The sequence below is a fragment of the Strix aluco genome, chromosome 5, assembly GCF_031877795.1.
Source record: "Strix aluco isolate bStrAlu1 chromosome 5, bStrAlu1.hap1, whole genome shotgun sequence".
NCBI lineage: Eukaryota > Metazoa > Chordata > Aves > Strigiformes > Strigidae > Strix > Strix aluco.
In genome coordinates, this window is record NC_133935.1 from 38,949,400 (window position 1) to 38,965,149 (window position 15,750).

Genomic DNA, 15,750 nt, shown 5'->3' on the forward strand with positions numbered 1-15,750 from the left:
TGCAGTTCAGTATACTAAGGACCAGAGTTCAGAGACCCAAGTCACAAATATTTTTGTGAAGCCATGGCTGTTTCCAATTATTTGAAACAATTTCACTGAGCTTTTTTGCTTTACTGTTTAAGATCCTTACCAGTTAAAGATTAGGAAATTCCCTCCCTTTGGATAGTTTGAACAACTGTCCTCCTTTTGTGGGGGAGCATTGACATATTTTTCTAGGGAGAAAGCCTCCAGGAAAGATCCACTAGATACAATATAGGTACTTGCGCATACTGTTCTACAGTGACAAGCAACAAATAACACCTGCACATCATCAGTGATAAGGTTTGATGAAAGCTAAAAATATTCCCATAAAACATTACAAATCCTTCCACTTACACAAGTTGATATTTCCCTTTCATCTAACTGAACATACATGCTCATTTAAAATACAAGTGTAGCTGACTTGCTAAATTTCTGTCAAGCCAGGCAATGGAAACTCTGCTCACAGAGACCACATTCTTCACCTTCACCACCACTTTCTGGAAGAGAACATGCGGGGAAGATGAACAGCATGTTTGTACGCAACAACCTTAGACAGGCTAAAATCAGAGTTGAAGAAATACAGTAGGCTATGATGTCTGTGCCTTTATGACTGTACCTTTACCAGTTTGGCAGTCTTACTTGAAACCGAGATAGGCAAAAAAAACCCCAAACCAAACATAACAGCTGGACCCTTCACTTCTGTTTAAAATAGTTCTTTGTTTTTAGACACTTATACAGAACAAACTGTAGAAAACAGCTATCTTCATTTAAGCATTTCTTTCCAAAGACATGAGTTGCTCTTAGATACACGCTCTTACAGCTGAGACAATATTTTTCTTCCATCCTCCAGTTCTATTCTCTCTAATAGTAACTGAAAGGTTAATGATTTAAAAACAAAAAAACAAAAAAACAAAAAAATCCAAAACAACAACCACCTTCCAAGCTACAGACTTCAATTCAGGCTTAAAATTTGCACCTAAGGGGCTGTGTTTAGTGGTCAAAGGGACAATATGCAGTGCATTCTTAAATACAGAGAACCTACAGTGCTTTATTCTGTAGCCATTTTGTCTTAGTTTTGGGACTCAGTTTCCCTGTTCTGTCAATCTAGATGTAAATAAGCAGCTTTACATTGTTTTGACATTGCTTCGTCAATCAAATGAAAATGAATATTGAGGAGGAAAGCCATTATTTGTTCTGTTGGGCTGTTGTTTTCTTTGAAATCTGCCTCTGTCAGTGTGTTGCACTACTGGTGGATATTGCCTCTAGAAGGTTATGATCTCTTAGGGCACATATTCATTGCTTTCTAGATACCAGCCAGAGCTTGCATCCACCATCACTTTCTGTGCATTTGAGTTGCTTGGGCATACACCTATGTTCAGACAAAAGCTTTAGGCAGGCTTTGGGGCATGCTTTGAAAAACAACCATGATTCCATGTTGGGTTTAAATGTCTTTGCACTCATGTCCCTGATATACAGACAGATTGAACATTGCCTAATCTATAGGCATTTAGCCTGCAATATTAACACATCTTTTGGAGCTCTCTCAGGTGTGGCCAGTGACATGCAGACAAGCTTATTGCTAAAAGAGTCCTAATATTGCAGTGTAAATTTATCTCCAGGGACTTCCTAAGAGAACTAGTTACTCAAGTTCACATGTGCACATGTGAACACAGGTGCAAACAGTGCCTTACACTCCAGTTCAAGTAAAGTGCTTTTCCAGTGCCTAGCAGGTAAACAGAAGTTCTCACAATTGGCTGTAACCGTGTAGTTAACTCAACAGTATCACATAAATGAAGGAAATGGTCAGAAAACAACTGATCCTGAGAAAACATTAAAAAAAAAGCCCAACAGAAAGCCACCCTATCGCATTATTTTATGGTAATCTAATTAACATAAATATTAGATTCCTACAGAACAGGGACATTTTCATACCCAGATGTGTTTCATTACCTATAAAATATATGTCTGAATATCAACCTCCACCGGTTACTTCACACCCTTATTGTGAAGCTCTTTCCCCTCCAGCAAATGGAGATGTAAGCAAAAGAATTCCCAGGTTTGAACGAATGACTTGCCTACCAAGGACAAAAAAATGGATAAATAGCTTTCAAAGGGTCACACAACATAGGGAACTCTGCTGCCAAAGAACTTCTAGGAACTGAGTAGGTGATGGAGCTGGGAGGAAGGAGGTGAGGTGAGGCAGGGACAGGATATGGAGTGACATGATGAAGCAAGAGAGGAAGAAAGCAGGGTTGAGAGCAGAGAGAGATTATTCTTGTTCTCTCCTGTCTTGCTGAAAGGCACAGGGAAAGCAGCAAAATCCCAGAAGTCTTCGACTCTAGCTGCATTTATTTTTATGCTCAAGAGATTCTAGCCTTTCCTTTCCATTCACACCTCACCCCTCATGCCATCACCAGCTCTTCATGTTCCCAGTGGAGCACATGTTCTCTGGGAAAGATAAAAATTCAAGGGTTGAGGGGGAAGTGAGGGAGAGTGAAGGAGAGAACTAAAGCCCTTTTCACAGTTGCTGCAGTAGTAGTGAATCAGCTCCTGAGATTTTGGGCAGAGGTCAAGCACCATGCCATGGATTTGGTGCCCATGCCACATCTGTTTCAGGGAAGATGCGTATCAGTCGGAGAGGGCAACCCTTGCTAATCATGATGAGTACGATGCATTCCAATTATACAAAGGAATGTGGGTGTTCAGATATCTGGCCCTCAAGCATATTCTATATGGTGTGTACCTGCAATTTGAAGACTTGAAAGTTCCTCTCAGATCAAGGACAGTAGGGAAAGGGTATGTTGCAAAAAAAAGCGCAGAAATTTCTGTGGTAGCTAAAAATCAACTATTGTACTCCAGAAGTCAAGAACTATTGAACGGAATACAGTCTCTCTAAACTATGCCTTGGAAGATACCTCCAAAACCACAGACCAGAGCTCCATCCCTTGTATAGTGGTCAGCTATACTAATCTAATGCAGACCTTGTCCAGTTGTGGGAATCCAGCCAGGGAGTTCACAGTTTCTGTGTATATATTTTTCTTTTTTGTGTGGTTTCTCTGAACTTCAGTCGCTGTTTCACATTACAAATCAGACGAGGTCTCATGGAATTCAGTTGTGATGCTCAGGTGCAGACCTGCTTCATGTGAACAGACTTCCTGAAGCTCTCTACCAAATTCCATTCTTCAGAGGTTTAGGAGAGGTGCTCAGCATGCAGAGTGCATGTGCTACCTGCTCTGCTACTTTTCTCTGCCTGAGCCTTAGCTTCTCTTCCTCTGCAGTTCAGTATCCTGCAACAGCAGTGCCAAACATAAAGTCTAAGCCTATACTTGTCTTTCAAGAAGTCTTGCAACCTCCCCATTCAAGTACATGCGAAGCATATGCCTGTGCTAAGGAAATGTTCTAACTTCTGCAACTGTGAATGTGTGATACAGGCAAAAAGTCAATGTGAAATTTCACCAAAAGGAGAAGTTGTACCAAAACTTCACCGAAGGAGAAGCAGACAAAACCTCCTACAATGTGTCCTTTTGTCAGAAATGTCTTGACTGGCATACACCAGAAATAGAAAGAGCACTGGAGATGCAGAAGCTAGACAAGGCTATTGTTACAGGCTTCTGTTTCCAATGACTGTGAAGACTCCTAGGGAATATTATAAAGGCCATGAGCAGTAGCACAGCTGTCATTTTCCACAGACTTTTGTGAGAGAATAGCTTTTAGAAATTTTCTATTCAAGTTATCTTCACACTACTTTCACAAAATGAATGTGCATGGACCTGATTGATTTTAGTGAAAGATAGCTAAAACCAGAACAACTAAGAGCCTTGAAAACACTGTGTAATGGAAAAAACTAAGCATTAAAGACTGTGCCCATACTGTAAGTCCCTGCTTCCTAAGAAAAACAAACAAACAAACAAACAAAACCATTAATAAGGACATTATTCTGGTGCAAGTTTACAAGGCCAAGCACGCTCACTCTTCTCAGTTTCATTCATTATACATCTAGATTATCAGTTGTGATCCCTTTATATTGTAGGTGGATGTTAATGCAAAAATAATAATCTCTTCTGTTCTCTGCCACTGAGCCTACCACCTTTCACCATTCAATATTATTAACATCTGTAAGAACATTATCCTCATTCTTATCTAGTTGCATTTAGAAACAATGTTTTTCTGAGTTTCTGTATTTATTTCAAAAGCAATGTAGATGAGATTTGGGGTTCTCATTTATTAAAAAGAAGGGAGGCTAACACAAATTTCAGGCAATAAAATAGAAAACTCATAGTAGGTAAAAGGGTGTGTGCCCAGGTGGGTGGGTTTGAAAAAGTAAGGAAGCCAGAAAGACACAATAAAAGGAGAGAATCTTACTTCTCTGAAGTTGATAATGCAAACACATCTCTCAGCAACTGATTTAGTCAGAATTTTTAGGAGCAAACCCAGACCTAGACAACCCTAACATCAAATAATTGCTTCAAAATTAATTAATGGGATACAAAGTGGTACATTTTCAACACAGGAAGACAGGTCTACTGCTTTAATTTAAATTATCTGACCCCCAGACTGAAAAAAATATATATCCTTTGTATGCAGAGTCTAAGTACCTGGGTGACAAATGAAAGGTGTTAGATTTGCAGACAGTTCTCAGCCAAATACTCAATATTAGTGCAAGAACCTGGAAAGCGTATTAAGAACAGAGAACTGAATAAAAAATAAATTATACAAAACAAAATAAAGGGTGATTCCCAGATTTTCTGTAGCCAAGCCCTATTTGAGGAAATTGGATGTGCTTCACTGAATTCAGTTTATCTTTCTCCCTTTGTCCTTTGTGCACTATTCTACTCTTATAACACATAATTTGTGTGCCTGCAGAAAACACTTGCAATTGCCTGACTTACTGGCTTCAGAGTGGGACACCAAGTGAGGTGTCTGATGCCTTCCATGCTGCAGGACCTTAGTGCCATGCAACATAACCAAAACAGCTGCAGTTCCTGCCAGTTGGTTACTACGACACAGTGAATGTGGCACCAAGTCTTCAGACTTGCCTCATCCTGTTTTCTCTGTTGTGGGATGGTATTTTTACATATTTTGAATCCACAGTCTGAAAACATATGTTCTGCCCTGAATTCCTTAACTGACTAAGCCTTACATTACCCTTATACCATGAGAGTGTTCTCACCAGCAATACAATTGATGCTCTTCCCACTTCAGAAAATAGTTCAGAGGTTAGCATCAATAATGACAAGGTTACATGTTTGAGTTGTGTATGGACCAGTCTGCTGCTGCTGTTTTCCAGCACTCCTTTCTGGACATGTAGCAAAGTCCTAGAAGTGGACAGAACCTTGTTTCTGCCAGTCCCTCTCTGCTAGGAAGTCCACGCTCTTAGAAAAGTTCTGTTAGTGAATCACAAAAGTAAAATCAGTGCTGGCTTTAAAAGAAAAAGATTTCTGTTACATTTTATAGACAGTTCAGTGCAGCAGTCGTGTGTTTGACATTTTTGAGAATGTCTGCTGGGACTGTTTCAGGAGAAAAGAATGACTTGTAAATCATTTCTTGACCTGGGGGACTGAACTGTTCTGGGAGGACATCAGGTGTCTGAAACAGTGGAGCTATGTTATCCTTGCGCCCTTCTCAGTAAATCCTGTTAACCTATGCTTTTTGCACTGATGTAGCTATTTCTGCTGTTAGGTTCTGGAGCTGGGAGGATACAGGGTTGTCTCAGGAGCACAATCCATTGATTAGTACAAATGTTCCTTCAGCCACAGGACCAACCTGACTCAGCTTGGGAGACCCATGAGACTCTCCACCGTTGAACACTGTAATTACTTTAAGCTACAGGGAGTTGATGTTAAATGTCTAGTTTCTGTCAAAGATCTCATCTGAAAGGAAATCCATGCAGACACATTCTGCAGAAAGGCTGAAGCTGTCAGTGTTCAACAAGGAGAGAAGTAATAACATCAAATCAAATCAAACTGTTCATTGTGAGTATTAAGCTACTTTTACATACCTGAAAGACTGTTTCTTGACATATTGAAGATGAAGTGACAATGTAGTTTGGAAGAAGTTATATTTGCTTAGTCAGTATGTTTCTCCAAGCAAGAACCTTTGATACCTCACTCAAAACTGATCACAGATAAGGAAGCATTATTAGCTGAACGGGCTGTTAAAGAAATCTTTCTTTTGATATGGGGAGGTCCCTGAGGTGCTACAATCTAACCAGGACGTAAAGAATGACTAGAGAACCTGCCATAGTTAACATGACAAGCCAGAGAAAGCTTCCCAAAATGTCACCACGGTTAATGACATGACCAGACTGCTACTTTATACATCGAGTTTGAGATCACAAACTATATCTGGAATAACAGTTAGGGTCACGTTGATTAAGCATAGACTCTTTTTTCTGTTTTTTAATTTTTTTCATTCTTCTGTGAAGCTGAGCTCGGTAACATGTCAAGATTCATAAGCAAAAACTGTAGCTATGTCTAGAAAAAAAGCCGTAAAAGAGATTTTGTTTTACTAATGTGCATCATCAGTTAATCATTTCATGGACTACTACTGCCATCGTGTGTTAAAGAACAGTAACACTTGATATCATACCAAAGCCTAACATTAAGGGTAGATGTGACTTCTCTTTGTTCATGTTTGGTAAACTTAATCCTATGCAAATTTTTTTCCTTTCATTTTTAATGAAAGCTGAAGGAATAGGAAACGCTTTCAAGAGAAAAACAAAGGAACACTGTGTGCTGTTTGTTTTTTTTTTTAAAATCAGCCTACAAAATTAAAAAATATTTTTGATGAAATACAACAAATATTTAATATTTTTAAAAATATTCTACTATTTTTCTTATTTTTTATTTAAATAAATAGACTAGAAATTGGATCAGAACAATTTATGTGTCAGGGTGTAATACTATGAAGATGCTCTAATCATTGAGTATGAAAATTCAGAGCCCTTGATAACATCTGTCATCAAAAGATGGACCCAGGCTCTTCTAAAGGTGGATTTGCATCACTTACTAAGAAATCATAAGCCTGATCTGACAGTATCAGTGGATGGAGAGGGGGAGTTAACCAATAAATCCCGGCTTCTTCCTAGCTACACAAGACTTGTAAAATTCCACAAACACAGCCATGAAAAACCCCACCCTTATCTTTGTGAGGTGAGAATGAGGACACACCACTTGTTTTTCAATAAATGCGATGTATAACACCTGTCTCCAACCCAGCTGTCTTTTATAAAGCTTTTTATCTCACCATAGAAGACAAATTTATTTATTTATTCTGTACCCCAGGAAGCCAACAAAAGGGATGCCACAAGTAGCACCTGGTGTGATGTAAATATAGTATGTATAGAAAACGAGTCTTGAGATAGGTCTGCTATCCGTCTTGCTACCTTGCACAATAAAAGGACAGGAATTAATTTCAAAAGATGATGCAAAGGACTAGATGCAGGATTTTGAGTCAGGAGAGTGAGAAATGCTTTTTGTCAGTGTTGACTTCCTGTGCGAGCTTGTGAAAAGTTACTTAGTCCCTTTGCATCTTTCTCTGTCACATGGCCAGAATAACATGCACTCACTTTTACAAGAGGTTTTGAGGCAAGCAAAAATTAGGACTGACTAACATTAAAGCTAGTCCTGGTCTGGAGCCTGGGCTTATGCAGGAGGAAGGCACAGATGTGCCCTGTCCCCGCTGCTGACCAAAGCTGAGGTCACAAAGGCTGGTGTCCTTGTCACAATCACCCTCATGTCACAAACATGGCCTGCTGGTTCCGCAAGGTGGGTTGGCAAGGCAGTCTGTCACTTTGCCCCCAGGCCACCTCAGGTGAAGACTCTCTGCTGGTCAGTAGGGTGTCAGCATGGAGCAGGCAAGTTACAAGGCTCCCTCCCAGGCATTCGGGCTAAACATCCCCCATGGATACAGGGATACTGCCCTCGCTGCAGAGCCAGACCCCAGCAGAAGAGGAAATGACCCCTGGCACAGCCCACCCAGCCATGCCACACCACCAGCCGCGGTCAATCCTGGGCAGCATGAGGAGGCACAGCAAGGTGAGGTCATTGGCAACAGGCAAGGGCAGCAGCAGCAGGCACAGGCAGACAATGTGGCCCACTTTCTCCAGTGGTGCAACAGGGCTGGCAGAGGCAGAAGGCGACAGCGGAAACAGCAGCACAGGGAAAAGCTAAAGCAACAAGAGATAGAGAAAGACCTCATGGAGCAGGACCCTTGTGCATCTTCCTCAAATGGCTGCGGGAGGCAGGGGAGCCAGCGCAGGTCTCCTGTGCACAGCCCACACCATGAGCCGTCTGGGGAGGCACGCTGGCAGGGTCACAACCAGAGGAGGAATCAACAACAACAACGACAATGCATTAAGCCCTTCCACCAAGTCCAGGCAAGCGGGCAAAGCAGCAGTGGCCAGGAGGAACTGCTGTTCTGGAATGTGAAGAAGCATTGTTGGGTCACAACTTTGCACATACCAGCAGTGATGCTGCGAGAGACACGTGCGCGCCTCCGCCCCATGAACATGGCAGGGTACTGCCTGCCAGGGATGTGCGTGCCTCACAACACCAGCCAGTACATCATGGACCAGCACGAGTACACATGGAGAAACGAAGAGGAAGCAGCAGAAGCAATATCCAGAGGAAACAGTAACTATAGCACTGAGGGTGAGGACTTTGCTCTCATGGTCCCTCTCCCTTCCACCGTCCAGGAGGATGGAGGCACATCAACAGAAGAGGAAGATGAGAGCACACAGCCTGCCTGCCAAGGCTAGAAGTGCCAAGATTATATCTCCTGTGAAACCCAAAACAGAGTGACAGCACAAGGAAAGCAGCTGACTTGTAAAATCATCAGCTATTAAGAGCAGGCAAGCTCTTGACATTCATCTCCCTAAATAAATATATATCTGCACTTCTAACCCTGCTGCCTACTGCCTAGTGATTCACATACACTGAGATAGGGCTGGCAGAATAAGAACCAGAAAAAACAAAAGGTTAGCAGTGCATATGCAAAAGTGGTCAAAACCTCTACCCCAGAAATTTATCTTTTAGAGACCCTGTGTTCCCCTCAGGTACATAAGTCCCATTCAGGAAGGCTTTTAAGTATATTACTATGTTATTCTGAAAACAGAAGACCTTACTAGGTAATTAAAACCAAAAAAATCATGACATATATTTCAGCACACATTAGAATGAAGGTTTTTTTTGAACATTAGAAAAGACTACTTGTTAGATAAATATACTTTTTGACATAAACAGACACAACAATCTGCTTATCCATGGCTAAAGTGTACATTTGCATGTATACATGTAAGCAAAATAAATGTAGCTCAAAAATGGGAGAAAAAGAACAAAAAATCCCACTTGGGGCACAGAAGCCCAGTGACAGATCATCTACCTTGACCCGTCACTAATGCTCATACCATTTTCCTTTTACCAAAGGTCAAGAAGAGAAAGAGGTTTGGTGATATGCCCTAGCTTCACTTTTTAAGGTGACAGAAACTATAGCCACAGGACCTATCTCAAATATACTAGTATTTCCATGTCAAGTTGAAGGAATCATATGTCTACTAGCCATCATAAGAGAAAAGCAGTAGTCAAAAACTCTTGGCTTAAGAGGCTGTTTAAGAGAGAATGATGCTAACGGGGGCTAGGGATTTGAAAGGGGGAGAAGGAAAAATGGAGTTAGCAGGAAAGGCTGTGTTTCTGACCTTTATATTTATGGACAGTCAAAGATAAAATAAGGTGACATAAGCCTTTTCTATGGTCTAAGTTGAGACAAGGTATAAAATTCAGCTAGTTATAGAAGTATTAAATTTTTCATGTTTCTACAACCCACTAAAAACCAAAAAGAGAAATAAAATCAATATTAAATACAATTTTGCTATCGATGTCAATATGCTTTCTGTGTAAAACAACTATGTACAAGTATATAGTCATATATATATACATATTTCAATTTCTTGAATACCTTATGTAGAGTTAAGTGGCCATGTAAATCTGTGGATCTATTTTTTCCCTTTGGGTTCTTTTCTCCAACTAATTGTTTAGAAATCCCAAATGCTCTTCCTGAAGTTCACCTTTAAATCTCATAATGTTTTTTTGCTCTTCCTCCTTCACACTCTGCTTCACAGCTAGTTAATAGAAACCCTCTCAAAACATAAGAACTTGAACATTTAGCAGTATTCAAATCTCTTACTTGGCAGAAATCCTAATTTTTAGCACCCATATCTTGACATAGCCCGTGAGATGATATCATGGATTGTAATGGGATAGGGTGGTGTAGAGAGAGGTAGTAAAGCAAGAAAGAAAGGTTCAATATGCCATAAACTAACTAGAAAGAACTGCTACTTCATATTAGACTTCTCAAACCCTTATTTAATTGAAAACCACATTACTAAAGTTATTCCTAAACTGATGTAATTTTCAATCTTTTAGTGCCTGTAAAAATGATTTGAAACTTTTCTAATCATGAAGAAAATAATTTAAGTGTAAGGTTTATAGCCTTATTATAACATCCCCTTTTGGTATATTTCTGCCCTTGAAAGGCAATAAAATCTTGATAAAACTTTTAGGCTTATCAAAAAGGATCTAGATAGATTGGAGAATTGGGCAATAATTAATGAGATGAAATTTAACAAGTCCAAGTGCTGGACTGTGTACCCAGGACAAAGTAACGCTGGGCACAAGTATAAATTGGGAGAGGAGTGGCTGGAGAGCTGCCCTGCAGAAAGGGCTCTGGGGGACCTTGTCGACAGCAGGCTCAACGTGAGTCAGCAGTGTGCCCTGGCAGCCCAGAGACAAACCGCATCCTGGGATGCATCAAACACAGCATAACCAGCTGGTCAGAAGAGGTGACTGTATTCAGTGTTGGTGCGAACTCACCTTGAGTACTGTGTGCAGTGCTGGGCCCCACAATTTAAGAACGATGTGAAGGTCCTTGAATGCATCCAGAGGAGGGCAACCAAGCTGAAGAAAGGGCTGAAAGGAATGTCTTATGAGAAGTGGCTAAGGACTTTGGGTTTGTCTAGTTTGGAGAAAAGAAGGCTGAGGGGTGACCTCACTGCTCTCTACAGCTTCCTGAGGAGGGGAAGAGGGGAGGGAAGTGCTGATGTCTTCTCCCTGGAATCCAGTGATAGGACTTGTGGGAATAGTTCAAATCTGTGCCAAGGAGGTTTAGGCTGGACATTAGGAAGCATTTCTTTAGAAAGAGAATGGTGAAACACTGTAACAAGCTTCCTTGTCAGTGTTTAAGAGGCATCTGACAATGACCTTAATAATATGCTTTAAGTTTTGGTCAGCTCTGAATTGGTCAGGCAGTTGGACTAGATGACAGTTGTAGGTCTCCTCCAACTGAAAATTCTATTCTATTCTATTCTATTCTATTCTATTCTATTCTATTCTATTCTATTCTATTCTATTCTATTCTATTCTATTCTATTCTATTCTATTCTTAAAAAGAACTGCAGTGTCACAAAACCAGAAAAGACAGCCTCCCCAAAAGAATTTCAAATTTATTTTGTAAGTATTTCACACTCTCATTCAGAATGTGTCTATTTAAATCTTCTTATTTGTTTTTAAATTGTAAGATTGAGATAAAAATCTTTCTTTTCCTTTATGGAGAATGAGAGATTTTTCCAATTTTTAAATTTTTGTTTTAAAGTGACTTCAAGATGATCAAGATAACTTCTAAGACTACCTGAGATTATAAGAGAAAAATGTTTTCCTTCTTTCACCCTTTTAATTAACTATTAGTTGTATCCAAGAGTGAATCTGTCTGGAGAAATATTTTGGCAAAATTACAAGTGACATGATGATAGCAATCACTCAAAAATTGACATTTTGGTCAAACTGAGTATTCTATTAATCCAATCTGTAGTTGGGGCATTTATTTTGATGCAAATTTCAGTTCCAATGTGCAAAAAATATTTGGTTTCTAAAAAATGACAGAAGAAAACTGTTTATTTTGACAACAGAAATCTATAGATTTTGGTGTGTGAGAAGTTATCATAGCTGATAAGAATCTTGGAGTAAGCATATTAGCTACAGGTTTCTGCTAAAATGAGTAGTGATGTAGCACAATGCTAATTTCGTTCCTTATTATATCCTCACTGACTTCATTTTTAAAATTAACAAGAAGTTCAGACTTCCACCTTTTGTATGGGTTTTTTTGTTTTTTAATTGTTTCAGTAGTATTAAATGATCACAGTTCAGCAAACAGTTCAGAATGTCATTGTAGAACAGTGGAATTTATATTTCAAAATTCAGAAAAAAAAAATTGGTTTATTTACTTAAAAGTTCTTTGGTCATTGAAATAACAGTGCCCTATGAAGCTGAAATTACTTACTCCTTTTTTCTATTTTGTTATTGTACTAGAAAGGACGAGAATGCAATACACCACAGTTAGTACAAAATATTTATAATTTTGCTACACAACTGAACTAGTTTGAATTTATTATAGTGTATTTTTCCCATTGACAATCTACAAGTTTTGTGTCATCTTGTTGAGTTCAATGGTGGACCATTGTGATGGTCTCATGAAATCATATTTGATGTCTCAAACATCTGACAAAGAACTTTGGTAAAGGAGATGGTCTCTATGGAAATGCTGGGCTTGTGCAAACAACAGGAAGATGTGGTGCAAAGAAAGGGTCCCACGGAGAGGGGAACACACTTTTCTGAGGCTGAAATTCCCTATCTTGAACAACTCCATAACAAGCCAATAGAGAAGCCGTTTTCATGATGCATGTACCAAGAAGAAAGGTCAGACAATGGTCATATCTGAAGGGAGGGGGAAGTAACTCTCCAAGGACCCCCAAGCCCACTGACCTGTTTTTAGAAGACTCTGAAGGTACAAACTATCCATGCACCAATGCAAAGAGAATTCTAGAAACATAGACTGCATGATGCCTAATTACCCTAATGAGTCCAAGTGCCTTCCCAGAGGAGGGGCAAGGAATCATAAAAAGACATGAATCGAAGCCCCAGGTGCTGGACCCCTCTGGAACTGGACATCTAGGCTGGCTGGAGACAACACGAAACCAGGACCAATGAAATCTTTCTTTCTGTCTCTCTTTCTCTCTCTCTCTCCCTCCTTACTTTTCTCTCCTATTCTCTATCCCTGTATCCCTGCACATACAGCAAGGCTTGTCAGTGTATAAGATCTACTGCTTGTTGGTGTATGTTGTACGACTTACAGCTTGTCGGTGTATGTTATAAGGTTTACCATTTGTTGCAGAGGTTGCAAGGCTTACTGATCAAGTTTCATGCCAATATCTGTTGTGAGCAAATAAAAGTTGAGTTTTGTGAACTGAAGAATCCTTGGTGTCATTTCACCTTAATCCTGACCTGAGAATCAGTAAATCTAAGTCATTGTCCTGAGAAATTAGGACATGACAACCATTGATACTGTATGGCTCAGGTGTTGCCAATACAGGAGATTGTTTTGAAAGATCCTGAATATGAGCTCAGTTACGAAGCTGAAATGCCTTTCTTCAGAATTAATTCTGCCATTAATTATAAAAACCCCTGACCTTTCAGAATCTGCCAATAAAATTTTTAAATCCCAAGTTTTGAATATCTGATTGTTTCATCTATTTTAGCTGCTTTTGTGATATAATTGGGAAAAGCAACTCTGTGGTACTGCTCAATAATATGGCAGAGCATGGTTTAAATATTGAATTTCTGTCTAAAATGCCTCTAGGGGAAAAAAGCTTATTGCACTTTTAACAGTTTCATCTTCTGACAAAAGAAACTACACTTGTTAGATGAGTGCTGTTTGTGAATAACATTTTATCTCAAGAGCACAAGGAAAATTTTGGGTTTTAATTTACTGGTGTGGATGGGAGAAAGAAAAAAAGCAAGAAAGCGGAAGATGTTCTTAAAACTGTAAAGAGCCTGGACAAATTCTGATAAAGGGATTACCTATAATGGTGTCCCAAAAGGGTATGAGCCAGACATAGGGAACTCACAGTGAAAAACAACAGCTGAGAGAAAATATTAGCTGCTTCTTCCCTCCCCTCCAATTTTAGTTTTTTTTTAATGTGGGCTAATACAGCAAAATAGATTGCTCTAAAGTGCTTTCGCAGGTGAAGCAACACTAACTTTATGGCAACATTTTGAATTGATCTTGTTTATGAAACTACATTTTTTATTTAAGTTCTCCAGACAAACAGTATCTAATAATTTCAAACTGACATGTAAATACTTTCAAATATGTGACACATAAACAGAATGAGAATGTGAATTATTTATGTGCACATTTCTTAAACCTCCAAATAGTATTTCTTAATGACTCCCAAAATACATACCTCCTAAAACATGAATTTATTGTGAACTCTGTCTGAATAAGTGTTTCTGGTGGCATCTGAAGGTACATAAAGATCAGCTTGGTGTTGACATTTACATTAAAAAGCTCATTACATAAAAATCTAAATCCCTAATACTTTTACTGCACATAATCGAATATATACTCAATTTGGTAAATGAGGCCAACAGGGTATTGCTGTGAATGCTATTAATGGCACTCCACAGACCTGCCGATATCTCTCTATTGTACATTAATGAAGCAGCAAGGCTATTTTTACTATTTCTTATTTCCTTATAGTGTTGCTGGAAAACAAAGTCCTATTATTCATTTACTGAATGTGACATTGACAGAGCTAGAATGACCTTCTGCTCCTCCTGCCTGGGAGTGTATCATACATGTAGCACAGTAAGATGGCCTCTCTTCCTTTCCATGGTCTCATGTGCCAGAGACAAGAGATCAGACTGATTTCATTTTAGGTATTACATACAGTGACCAAAAATAAGATGAGAACAACCTTCCAGCCACTAGTTTAGCGTATTAACTTGAGACATAAGATTTCTGTCTGTGCTCCAGTGTGCAGTTTATGGTACTACAAAGTTGTATAGAGTCAAGTGAACAGATTAAGGTCACACTGAAGAATGGACACTCAGGTCTCCTGAATACTAAGTAAGTATTGAAATCACTGAGCTGTTAAATGGTGAGGGAACAGTATCATCCCCACCTTCAGAAAGTTTGAGAATCTCTTCTTTGTATCTTTGTAGTATAATCATATTAGAAATTGAACACATACTGTGTCTAGGAAAGTGTTGGTATGTATTGATATGAAATAGCTACGACCGCATAGATGATTGACAGTTCAGAGCAACAGTTAGCTAACTCCTGAGTAAGGCTACTACATCACCAGGGATAATTCATATACCCCACTGTGACAAGTGAATGACTCTATGTTGGGTCTGAGGATGGCTGCCTGAAGGACCCTTCAGATCCCTTGAGAAACTGCTAGAGAAAATGGAACAGGACTATTGAGAGACCATTTTAAATAGAAGCAGAGAACCCATCCTTATTCCACTTTTATATTACTGATACAAAAAAGCTGTTGAGAGAAAGACTAAGCTAGTCTGGAGACATGGATATAATAGAGTCCAGTGAAGGGTCAGGGTGATGGTTAAGGTATTGGAGCATCTGACACATGAAGAGTGGCTGAGAGATCTGGGACTGCTCAACTTGGAGAAGAGAAGGCTGAGGGGGATCTTATGAATGTGTATAAATGCTTCTTAATGAGGGCAGTAAAGAAGGCAGAGTCAGAATCTTCTCAGTGGTGCCGTGTGAACAGACAAGAAGCAATGGGGACAAATTGAAATACAAGCAACTCTATTTAAATATGAGAAATGCTGACCATCTCAGTGAGGGTGGTCAAACACTGAGACGGATTGCCCA